The sequence below is a fragment of the Pelobates fuscus genome, chromosome 1, assembly GCF_036172605.1.
Source record: "Pelobates fuscus isolate aPelFus1 chromosome 1, aPelFus1.pri, whole genome shotgun sequence".
Lineage (NCBI taxonomy): Eukaryota > Metazoa > Chordata > Amphibia > Anura > Pelobatidae > Pelobates > Pelobates fuscus.
The window spans coordinates 405,133,582-405,145,640 of NC_086317.1; positions in this window are offsets into that span (position 1 = coordinate 405,133,582).

Genomic DNA, 12,059 nt, shown 5'->3' on the forward strand with positions numbered 1-12,059 from the left:
TAAGAATAAAAAAGGATATGCAAACAAAAAGTATAACTTGAAAAAAAGGGAGATCTACTAAACGGTGCCCAGGGGATCAATTGTCTGGAGTACTAGCTAGCATCTAAGTTCCAGTTCCCCTAGTGTCCGACTGACAGGAAGGTAGTGTAAACGAGGTTAGGGAGAGAGAAAAGGCACAGGGTCCCCAGAGAACAAGGGACCAGGTAATCTGGTCTAAACGCAGATTGCAAGTTGCAAGAAAAAGTATGTGAACCCTTTGGAATGATATGGATTTCTGCACAAATTGGTCATAAAATATGATCTGATCATCATCTAAGTCACAATAGACAATCACAGTCTGCTTAAACTAATAACACACAAAGAATGAAATGTTGCCATGTTTTTATTGAACACACCATGTAAACATTCACAGTGCAGGTGGGAAAAGTATGTGAACCCTTGGATTTAATAACTGGTTGAACCTCCTTTGGCAGCAATAACTTCAACCAAACGTTTCCTGTAGTTGCAGATCAGACGTGCACAACGGTCAGGAGTAATTCTTGACCATTCTTCTTTACAGAACTGTTTCAGTTCAGCAATATTCTTGGGATGTGTGGTGTGAATCGCTTTCTTGAGGTCATGCCACAGCATCTCAATCAGGTTGAGGTCAGGACTCTGACTGGGCCACTTCAGAAGGTGTATTTTCTTCTGTTTAAGCCATTCTGTTGTTGATTTACTTTTATGCTTTGGGTCATTGTCCTGTTGCAACACCCATCTTCTGTTGAGCTTCAGCTGGTAGGCAGATGGCCTTAAGTTCTCCTGCAAAATGTCTTGATAACTTGGGAATTCATTTTTCCTTCGATGATAGCAATCCGTCCAGGCCCTGATGCAGCAAAGCAGCCCCAAACCATGATGCCCCCACCACCATACTTCACAGTTGGGATGAGGTTTTGATGTTGGTGTGCTGTGGCTTTTTTTCACCACACATAATGTTGTGTGTTTCTTACAAACAACTCAACTTTGGTTTCATCTGTCCACAGAATATTTGCCAGTACTGCTGTGGAACATCCTTTCTGGCCCCAAAAGTGATGGAAAAGTTGTTTCAAGGGGACTAACACCTGGACTGTGGCATGCCGGAGGGGGATCCATGGCAAAACTCCCATGGAAAGTTACACAGTTGATGTAGAGTCTGGTTTTAATCCATAAAGGGCAGAAATCACCTAACATTCCTAAATCACAATGGATATGGATTGACACCTGACATATGACATATTGACACCTTGACATATAGATTGACACCTGTCCTCAGAGCCCCTGATGCACATGGACACAGAGCAGAATAGGGACTGTTCCCCCTACATAGGGTCACTTGACAGATATGGATTGACACCTGTCCTCAGGGACCCTGATACACACTGACACAGAGCAGAATATAGACTGTTCCCCCTACATAGGGTCACTTGGCAGATATGGCGTGGTCGTGGGAGGAGGAGGAGGATGACTTTCACCTCTTCCCCTGTTAGATTCCCGTTGTGCTGTGACATCACCCTTCTATGCTGTGTAAAGCATACTTTTTAATTTATTTTGCAATTGCTGCATCCTTTCCGACTTGTAATTCGGTAACATTTCCGCCACTGTCTGCTTATACCGGGGGTCTAGTAGCGTGGACACCCAGAACAGGTCGTTCTCCTTCAGCCTTTTTATACGAGGGTCCCTCAACAGGCACGACAGCATGAAAGACCCCATTTGCACAAGGTTGGATGCCGAGCTACTCATTTCCCGTTCCTCCTCCTCACATAGAGCAGAATAGGGACTGTTCCCCCCACATAGGCTCACTTGGCAGATATGGATTGACACCTGTCCTAAGGATCTCTGTATTGGGGAACATTGTCGCCCAAACTAATTTATATGCCCATCAATTCCGAGCTACAAATCCGGACTCTTTTTTGGCAAAGATAAACACTGTGCCAGAATGTAAAAGATTCTGGGCATTGACTATGCTGATGGGCATCATAAAGAAGCCCTCCATCCGCTCCTACTGGAGCAGTAGCCCCATCTGCTCTACCCCCATTTACTCCCAATGTATGTCGAGGAAGAGGTATGAAACGATTCTGCATTTCATGCACTTCAGCGACAACAGCCTGTGTCCCCCTATGGAGCATCCCCAGTTTGACAGGCTGTATAAAATCCGCCCCCTGATTACCCACTTTGCTGCCAGGTTTGCAGAGGCTTATACACCTGGAAGGAATATATGCGTGGATGAATCCCTGTTAAAGTATAAGGGAAGGCTGGGATTCAAGCAGTATGTTCCTTCCAAGCGCTCTAGGTATGGTGTAAAGATGTATAAGCTCTGTGATAGCGAGACTGGGTATACTCAGGCCTTCCGGGTGTACGAGGGAAAGGATAGCCACCTTGACCCTCCAGGTTGCCCAGAACATATGGGAACCAGTGGCAAGATTGTCTGGGACCTGATATTCCCCCTGATGAACAAAGGGTATCACTTGTATACTGACAATTTTTATACAAGTGTCCCTTTGTTCAAGTTACTGTACTGTTTTGATACAGTAGCTTGCGGCACAATTAAAAAGAACAGCACAGGTTTCCCAGGACAACTTGCACGCACCCGGCTACGAAGGGAGGAGACCTCAGCTCTGCGCCAAGAGGAGCTGTTGGCAGTTAAGTACAGAGACAAGAAGGACGTCCTGTAAGCCTGTGTACTTATGCACAAAGCGTTGTACGATCAGATTACACACATGCGCCATGCACGGCACATGTGTCAACTTGCCCAACTTCAATGCCGCCAACAAATTTGTTCCGTTGTCACAAACCACTTTGCCGATCTCCAGTTGCTGCGGAGTCAGCCACTTTTCCACCTGTGCGTTCAGGGCAGACAGGAGTGCTTGTCCGGTGTGACTCTCTGCTTTCAAGCAAGTCAAACCCAAGATGGCGTGACACTGCCGTATCCGGGATGTGGAATAGTACCTGGGGAGCTGGGGGGTGCCGTTGATGTGGAGCAAGACGCAGCAGCAGAAGAGGACTCAGCCGAGGAGGTTATGGAAGAGGATGGAGTAGGAGGAGTAGAGGAGGTGGCAGCAGGCCTGCCTGCAAGTCGTGGCGGTGTCACCAACTCCTCTGCAATGCCACGCATTCCATGCTTTGCAGACCAGGTATCAGTGGTAAGATGGACCCTTGCCCCAACACTGTGTGCCAGACATGCCATTACTTCCTTTTGCACAATCGAGTACAGGTTGGGGATTGCCTTTTGTGAAAAGAAATTTCGGCCGGGTACCTTCCACTGCGGTGTCCCAATAGCTAAAAATTTTTTGAACGCCTCAGACTGCACCAGCTTGTATGGTAAAAGCTGGCGGGCTAATAGTTCGGACAAGCCAGCTGTCAGACGCTGGGCAAGGGGGTGACTTTGTGACATTGGCTCAAACATGTCCTTGACAGACACATGACTGTGGGCAGATGAGCGGGGACTGCTCAAGGCGCTCAAACATGTCCTTGACAGACACATGACTGTGGGCAGATGAGCGGGAACTGCTCAAGGCGGGAGACGGAGTGGCGGATGGTTGAGAGGGGGCAAGGAGGACAGCAGTGATTGACGTGGCTGAAGATGCTGGACCAGGAGGAGGATGGCGGCTTAGAGTAGGCGTGCTGCTTGTACTCATGTGTTGATCCCATAGGCGTTTGTGATGTGAGATCATGTGCCTACGCAAAGCAGTTGTACCTAGGTGGGTGTTGGACCTCCCACGACTCAGTTTCCTTTGGCACAGGTTGCAAATGGCATCGCTGTTGTCAGAGGCAGACACACAAAAAAAATTCCACACTGCTGAGCTCTGCAATGACGGCATTCTGGTGGTGGACACAGCATGCGTTCATTGGCGTGCTGTCGGGCTGACCCCAGGTGCCGATGCATGCTGTCTGACTGTGCCACTAGCTCCTTGCGACGACCTCCCCCTGCTTCCAACTCGTCTCCTCCTCCTCTCTGTCTCCCCATCTGAACTTTCGCCCTGTTCTTCTTCTTGCCGAGCGGGCACCCATGTGACATCCATGGACGCATCGTCATCATCAACCGCTTCACTTGTATCTGACAACTCAGAAAAGGAAGCAGCAGCGGGTACAACATCATCATCATCACACCGTACCTCCATGTGTTTAATGCTGCCTGCCTGAGACATATCCCTGTTATCTACATCCTCTGGCAATAATGGTTGCGCATCACTCATTTCTTCAAACGGATGTGTGAATAACTCCTCTGACATACCAAGTAAAGCGTCTGTGGTGCTAGTTTTGGTGGTGGCGGCAGGCGGGTGAGTGGAATCTTGAGAGGTGCCTAAGGCTAAGCTGGAGGAGGATGGTGCGTCAAGGTTCCGAGCGGAGGCTGTAGAAGATTGGGTGTCCTGTGTTAGCCAGTCAACTATGTCCTCAGAACTTTTCAAGTTCAGGGTACGTGGCCTCTGAAAACTGGGCATTATTCTAGGGCAAAAGGGAATCACAGCACCACGACCACGACGGTCCCTGCGGGGTGGCCTGCCTCTGCCTGTCATTTTTTGGGGGATTAGTGGTACTATGCGTGCAAGCTACTGTGAGACCAGATATGAGTGGCAAACTGGCAATGTGCACTGGCACAGGTCTGCAGAGCACAGGCTGTAGGCCTGACACACCCGCTTGAAGACAAGTAACTGCTATTCAATCTATAACAGTGAAAAAAAAATTTGGGTTTTAAATGCACGCTATAGAGACACCAGATATGAGTGGCAATGTGCACTGGCACCGGTCTGCAGACCACACGCTGAAGGAAGGCCTGACAGAGCCGCTTGAAGGACACTGACTGGATGCTATTAGCTTAAACTGGAAACCTTTTTTCTTTGTAAAAGCACGCTACAGAGACAACAGATATGAGTGGCAATGTGCACTGGAACAGTTCTGCAGAGCACACACTGTAGGCCTGACACACCCACTTGAAGACAAGTAACTGCTATTCAATCTATAACAGTGAAACAAATTTTTTGGTTTTAAATGCACGCTATAGAGACACCAGATATGAGTGGCAATGTGCACTGGCACCGGTCTGCAGAGCACACGCTGAAGGATGGCCTGACACAGCCGCTTGAAGGACACTGACTGGCTGCTATTAGCTTACACTGGAAACCTTTTTTCTTTGTAAATGCACGCTATAGAGACACCAGATATGAGTGGCAATGTGCACTGGCACCGGTCTGCAGAGCACACGCTGAAGGAAGGCCTGACAGAGCCGCTTGAAGGACACTGACTGGCTGCTATTAGCTTACACTGGAAACCTTTTCTCTTTGTAAAAGCACGCTACAGAGACACCAGATAACTGGTAATGTGCACTGGAACAGTTCTGCAGAGCACACACTGTAGGCCTGACAGAGCCGCTTGAATGACACTGACTGGCTGCTATTAGCTTACACTGGAAACCTTTTTTCTTTGTAAAAGCACGCTATGGAGACACCAGATATGAGTGGCAATGTGCGCTGTAACAGTTCTGGAGAGCACACGCTGAAGGAAGGACTGACAGAGCCGCTTGAAGGACACTGACTGGCTGCTATTAGCTTACACTGGAAACCTTTTTTCTTTGTAAAAGCACGCTAGAGAGACACCAGATATGAGTGGCAATGTGCACTGTAACAGTTCTGGAGAGCACACACTGTAGGCCTGACAGAGCCGCTTGAAGGACACTGACTGGCTGCTATTAGCTTACACTGGAAACCTTTTTTCTTTGTAAAAGCACGCTATAGAGATACCAGATATGATTGGCAATGTGCACTGGAACAGTTCTGGAGAGCACACACTGTAGGCCTGACAGAGCCGCTTGAAGGACACTGACTGGCTGCTATTAGCTTACACTGGAAACCTTTTTTCTTTGTAAAAGCACGCTATAGAGATACCAGATATGATTGGCAATGTGCACTGGAACAGTTCTGGAGAGCACACTGTAGGCCTGACAGAGCCGCTTGAAGGACACTGACTGGCTGCTATTAGCTTACACTGGAAACCTTTTTTCTTTGTAAAAGCACACTATAGAGACACCAGATATGATTGGCAATGTGCACTGTAACAGTTCTGGAGTGCACACACTGTAGGCCTGACAGAGCCGCTTGAAGGACACTGACTGGCTGCTATTAGCTTACACTGGAAACCTTTTTTCTTTGTAAAAGCACGCTATAGAGATACCAGATATGATTGGCGATGTGCACTGGAACAGTTCTGGAGAGCACACACTGTAGGCCTGACAGAGCCGCTTGAAGGACACTGACTGGCTGCTATTAGCTTACACTGGAAACCTTTTTTCTTTGTAAAAGCACGCTATAGAGACACCAGATATGATTGGCAATGTGCACTGGAACAGTTCTGGAGAGCACACTGTAGGCCTGACAGAGCCGCTTGAAGGACACTGACTGGCTGCTATTAGCTTACACTGGAAACCTTTTTTCTTTGTAAAAGCACACTATAGAGACACCAGATATGATTGGCAATGTGCACTGGAACAGTTCTGCAGAGCACACACTGTAGGCCTGACAGAGCCGCTTGAAGGACACTGACTGGCTGCTATTAGCTTACACTGGAAACCTTTTTTCTTTGTAAAAGCACGCTATAGAGACACCAGATATGAGTGGCAATATGCACTGTAACAGTTCTGGAGAGCACACGCTGAAGGAAGGACTGACAGAGCCGCTTGAAGGACACTGACTGGCTGCTATTAGCTTACACTGGAAACCTTTTTTCTTTGTAAAAGCACGCTACAGAGACACCAGATATGAGTGGCAATGTGCACTGTAACAGTTCTGGAGAGCACACGCTGAAGGAAGGACCGACAGAGCCGCTTGAAGGACACTGACTGACTGCTATTAGCTTACACTGGAAACCTTTTTTCTTTGTAAAAGCACGCTATAGAGACACCAGATATGATTGGCAATGTGCACTGGAACAGTTGCAATTACATTACACAGAAAAAAAAAAAGCAGCCTGATGTTCTAGCCCTAAAAAGGGTTTTTTGGGGTGCTGTCCTTACAGCAGAGATCAGATGAGTCCTTCAGGATTGTAGTGGACACTGAATACCATAGCCTAGCTATCAATTTCCCTATCTAATCAGCAGCAGCTAAACTTTCCCTCCTCGCACTAAGCATGCAGCTTCAGAATGAATCGAAAATGGATGCTGGGAGGGAGGTTGGAGGGTGTGGAAGGGAGGGAGTGCTGCTGATTGGCTGGAATGCGTCTGCTGACCGAGAGGCACAGGGTCAAAGTTTGCTCAATGATGACGAATAGGGGGCGGATCGAACCGCACATGTGTCCGCCCGCCGCGGCGAACGCGAACACGCTAAGTTTGCCGGGAACTATTCGCCGGCGAACAATTCGGTACATCACTACTTGTGAGTAATATAATTACCAACAATTGTGTATTTCGGCTAAGTGGAATTTCACTATATATATTTCCCTTGTTCTGAGATATTCTGGGAATCAGTGGATCCACTGCAGTGAAGGGGGGAGTGATCGCCCATATACGGACTAACAAGTCCTTCATACTAGAGCTAGGTTCTATAGCTCTGGATCATGTGAGTGTTCCATTAGCACTCCTTAGTAGTTGTGTGTGTTTTTTTTTAAAGTAGATGTGTTTTTTAAAGGTTTTACATCATATGCACTTTATTTTGTATTTAAAGGTACAAAGACGGATATATTCCAAACTAAAATACAAGAAGTAAAGTGTAATTTTATATATGCATGTATTTTCTGCACTTTAAAGGGAAATAATCACTCCACTGTTTTGCATTTTATTACACGTGGTTGTGTGTTTTGGAAGATTACACATTCAGTGTGGTAGCTGCTGCTGTGTTTAATAGAGACTTATACAGGGCCGGTGCAAGGATTTTTGCCGCCCTAGGCAAAAAAAAATTTGCCGCCCCCCCCCATATGTCCAGCCCACCATGTGACATCACAATGCCCCGCCCATATGCTCTGCCATATGGGCCAACGCCAGTCTTCACAAAGTGTCTTATCTGAAAAGACAGTATGTTTACATTAAAAAGCCTACAGGCACAGGCTATAGACACCAGAACCACTACATTATGCTGTAATGCTTCTGGTGACTATAGTATCCATTTAATGTGAGGTAAATTCGAGATTAGTGCCACTAATAATATATTGGATTGCCTACTTACCACCAGATGAGGACAAGAGGCTGATGATGGGCTCAGTCTGGCTCCACAGGTCTGGTGTAACAGTGCTCACAACAATTAACGAACAGGAAGCAGCTCCATTTTTTAGGGCCCCTTACACAGCTCAAGGTCTGGGCCCCCAGGGGGCATACGCCTACAATGCCCACCCATAAATCCACCTACGTGGCCCATCCATGAGTTGGGGATGTTTTATGTGTGCAATTTGTGTAAGGGATGTAGTGTGTTTATAGGGGATGTAGTGTGTGTTTGCGTGTAAGGAATGCATTGCATGTTTCTGGGTGTGTGTGTGTAAGGGGTGCAAGGTTTGTTTCTTTGTATGTAATTGAATGCAGTGTGTGTCTGTAAGGGGTGCATTAATTATGTAAGAGAACGTAAGGGATGAATTGTGTGTTTCGGGTGTGTCTGTGTGTGAGTAGGAATGCATTGTATGTTTCTGTGTGTGTGGGGGGGGGGATGCATTGTGTATGTGTGTAGTGTAAAAGAGAGGGTTTGTGGGGTAGGATAGGGACTGAGATAGGAACAGCTTTCTTTTTTTTAAAAAAAAATCATAGTGCTCTCCCCTCAATTATTGATTTCCCCTTCCCTTCTGTCCCTCCGTGTTCTCCCCTTCTGTCACTTAGTGCTCTCCCTTGGCCCCCTGTCCCTCTGCAGTCCCCCTTGGTGGTCTTCTCTCTCCCCCCTCCCCCTTAGTGGTCCTCCCTCTCCCAAACCCCTTAGTGGTCCTCCCTCTCCCAAACCCCTTAGTAGATCTTCCCCTACTCCCCCCAGCCCCTTAGTGGTAATCACCCTCCTCCCCTCTCCTTAGTAGTCCTCCCTCCTTACCCCCCTTAGTGGTCCTTATCCCCCCTCCCCTAGTGGTCCTTATCCCCCCACCCCTAGTGGTCCTTATCCCCCCCCCCCCCCAACCTCCCATAGTGGTCCTTACCCCCCCTCCCTCCCATAGTGGTCCTTACCCCCCCCTCCCTCCGATAGTGGTCCTTATCCCCCCTCCCTCCCTCCCATAGTGGTCCTTATCCCCCTCCCTCCCATAGTGGCCCTTATCCCCCCCCCTCCCTCCCATAGTGCTCCTTACCCCCCCTCCCATAGTGCTCCTTATCCCCCCCTCCCATAGTGCTCCTTACCCCCCCCCCATCCCTCCCCTAGTGGTCCTTATACCCCCCATCCCTCCCCTAGTGGTCCTTATACCCCCCCCCCATCCCTCCCCTAGTGGTCCTTATACCTCCCCCTCCCCTAGTGGTCCTTATACCCCTGTCTGGTGTAACAGTGCTCACAACAATTAACGAACAGGAAGCAGCTCCATTTTTTAGGGCCCCTTACACAGCTCAAGGTCTGGGCCCCCAGGGGGCATACGCCTACAATGCCCACCCATAAATCCACCTACGTGGCCCATCCATGAGTTGGGGATGTTTTATGTGTGCAATTTGTGTAAGGGATGTAGTGTGTTTATAGGGGATGTAGTGTGTGTTTGCGTGTAAGGAATGCATTGTATGTTTCTGGGTGTGTGTGTGTGTGTGTGTGTAAGGGGTGCAAGGTTTGTTTCTTTGTATGTAATTGAATGCAGTGTGTGTCTGTAAGGGGTGCATTAATTATGTAAGAGAACGTAAGGGATGAATTGTGTGTTTCGGGTGTGTCTGTGTGTGAGTAGGAATGCATTGTATGTTTCTGTGTGTGTGGGGGGGGGGATGCATTGTGTATGTGTGTAGTGTAAAAGAGAGGGTTTGTGGGGTAGGATAGGGACTGAGATAGGAACAGCTTTCTTTTTTTTAAAAAAAAATCATAGTGCTCTCCCCTCAATTATTGATTTCCCCTTCCCTTCTGTCCCTCCGTGTTCTCCCCTTCTGTCACTTAGTGCTCTCCCTTGGCCCCCTGTCCCTCTGCAGTCCCCCTTGGTGGTCTTCTCTCTCCCCCCTCCCCCTTAGTGGTCCTCCCTCTCCCAAACCCCTTAGTGGTCCTCCCTCTCCCAAACCCCTTAGTAGATCTTCCCCTACTCCCCCCAGCCCCTTAGTGGTAATCACCCTCCTCCCCTCTCCTTAGTAGTCCTCCCTCCTTACCCCCCTTAGTGGTCCTTATCCCCCCTCCCCTAGTGGTCCTTATCCCCCCACCCCTAGTGGTCCTTATCCCCCCCCCCAACCTCCCATAGTGGTCCTTACCCCCCCTCCCTCCCATAGTGGTCCTTACCCCCCCCTCCCTCCCATAGTGGTCCTTATCCCCCCTCCCTCCCTCCCATAGTGGTCCTTATCCCCCTCCCTCCCATAGTGGCCCTTATCCCCCCCCCTCCCTCCCATAGTGCTCCTTATCCCCCCCTCCCATAGTGCTCCTTATCCCCCTCCCATAGTGCTCCTTACCCCCCCCATCCCTCCCCTAGTGGTCCTTATACCCCCCATCCCTCCCCTAGTGGTCCTTATACCCCCCCCCATCCCTCCCCTAGTGGTCCTTATACCTCCCCCTCCCCTAGTGGTCCTTATACCCCTCCTCCCCTAATGGTCCTTATACCCCCCCCCTTAGTGGTCCTTATACCCCCCTCCCTTAGTGGTCCTTATACCCCCCCCTCCCTTAGTGGTCCTTATACCCCCCTCCCTTAGTGGTCCTTATACCCCCCTCCCTTAGTGGTCCTTAAACCCCCCCTCCCCCCTTAGTGGTCCTTAAACCCCTCCCCCCCCCCTTAGTGGTCCTTAAACCCCCCCTCCCCCCCTTAGTGGTCCTTAAACCCCCCTCCCTTAGTGGTCCTTAAACCTCCCCCTCCCCCCCTTGGTGGTCCTTAAACCCCCCCTCCCCCCCTTAGTGGTCCTTAACCCCCCCCCCTTAGTGGTCCTTAACCCCCCCCCCTTAGTGGTCCTTAACCCCCCCCCCCCCTTAGTGGTCCTTACCCTCCCCTCCCCTTAGTGGTCCTTAACCCCCCCCCCCCTTAGCACCTCGGTCAGCTCCCAGTGTAAGTCTCGCGAGAGCCGCGGCTCTCGCGAGACTTACAGTGTGAGCTGACAGAGGGAGCTGCACGGACGGCGCAGAGGAGGAGAGAGCTGACAGGAGCTGCAGAACAGGTAAGTACAGCTCTGCCAGCCCCCCTCTCCCCCCCCACTGAACTGCCACTGGACCACCAGGGAAGGAGAGCCCCCCTCCCTGCCATGTATCAAGCAGGGAGGGGACGAAAAATAAAAAATAATAATAAAAAAAAAAGGGGGTATAAGGACCACTGTGGGAGGGGGGGGTATAAGGACCACTATGGGAGGGAGGGGGTGGGATAAGAACCACTATGGGAGGGAGGGGGGGTATAAAGACCGCTATGGGAGGGAGGGGGGGGATAAGGACCACTATGGGAGGGAGGGGGGGGATAAGGACCACTATGGGAGGGAGGGGGGGATAAGGACCACTATGGGAGGGAGGGGGGTATAAAGACCGCTATGGGAGGGAGGGGGGGATAAAGACCGCTATGGGAGGGAGGGGGGGGATAAGGACCACTATGGGAGGGAGGGGGGGATAAGGACCACTATGGGAGGGAGGGGGGGATAAGGACCACTATGGGAGGGAGGGGGGATAAGGACCACTATGGGAGGGAGGGGGGATAAGGACCACTATGGGAGGGAGGGGGGGTATAAAGACCGCTATGGGAGGGAGGGGGGGGAATAAGGACCACTATTGGAGGGAGGGGGTGGGATAAGGACCACTATTGGAGGGGGGTGGGATAAGGACCACTATTGGAGGGAGGGGGGTATAAGGACCGCTATGGGAGGGAGGGGGGGGATAAGGACCGCTATGGGAGGGAGGGGGGGAATAAGGACCACTATGGGAGGGAGGGGGGGGATAAGGACCACTATGGGAGGGAGGGGGGGATAAGGACCACTATGGGAGGGAAGGGGGGGATAAGGACCACTATGGGAGGGA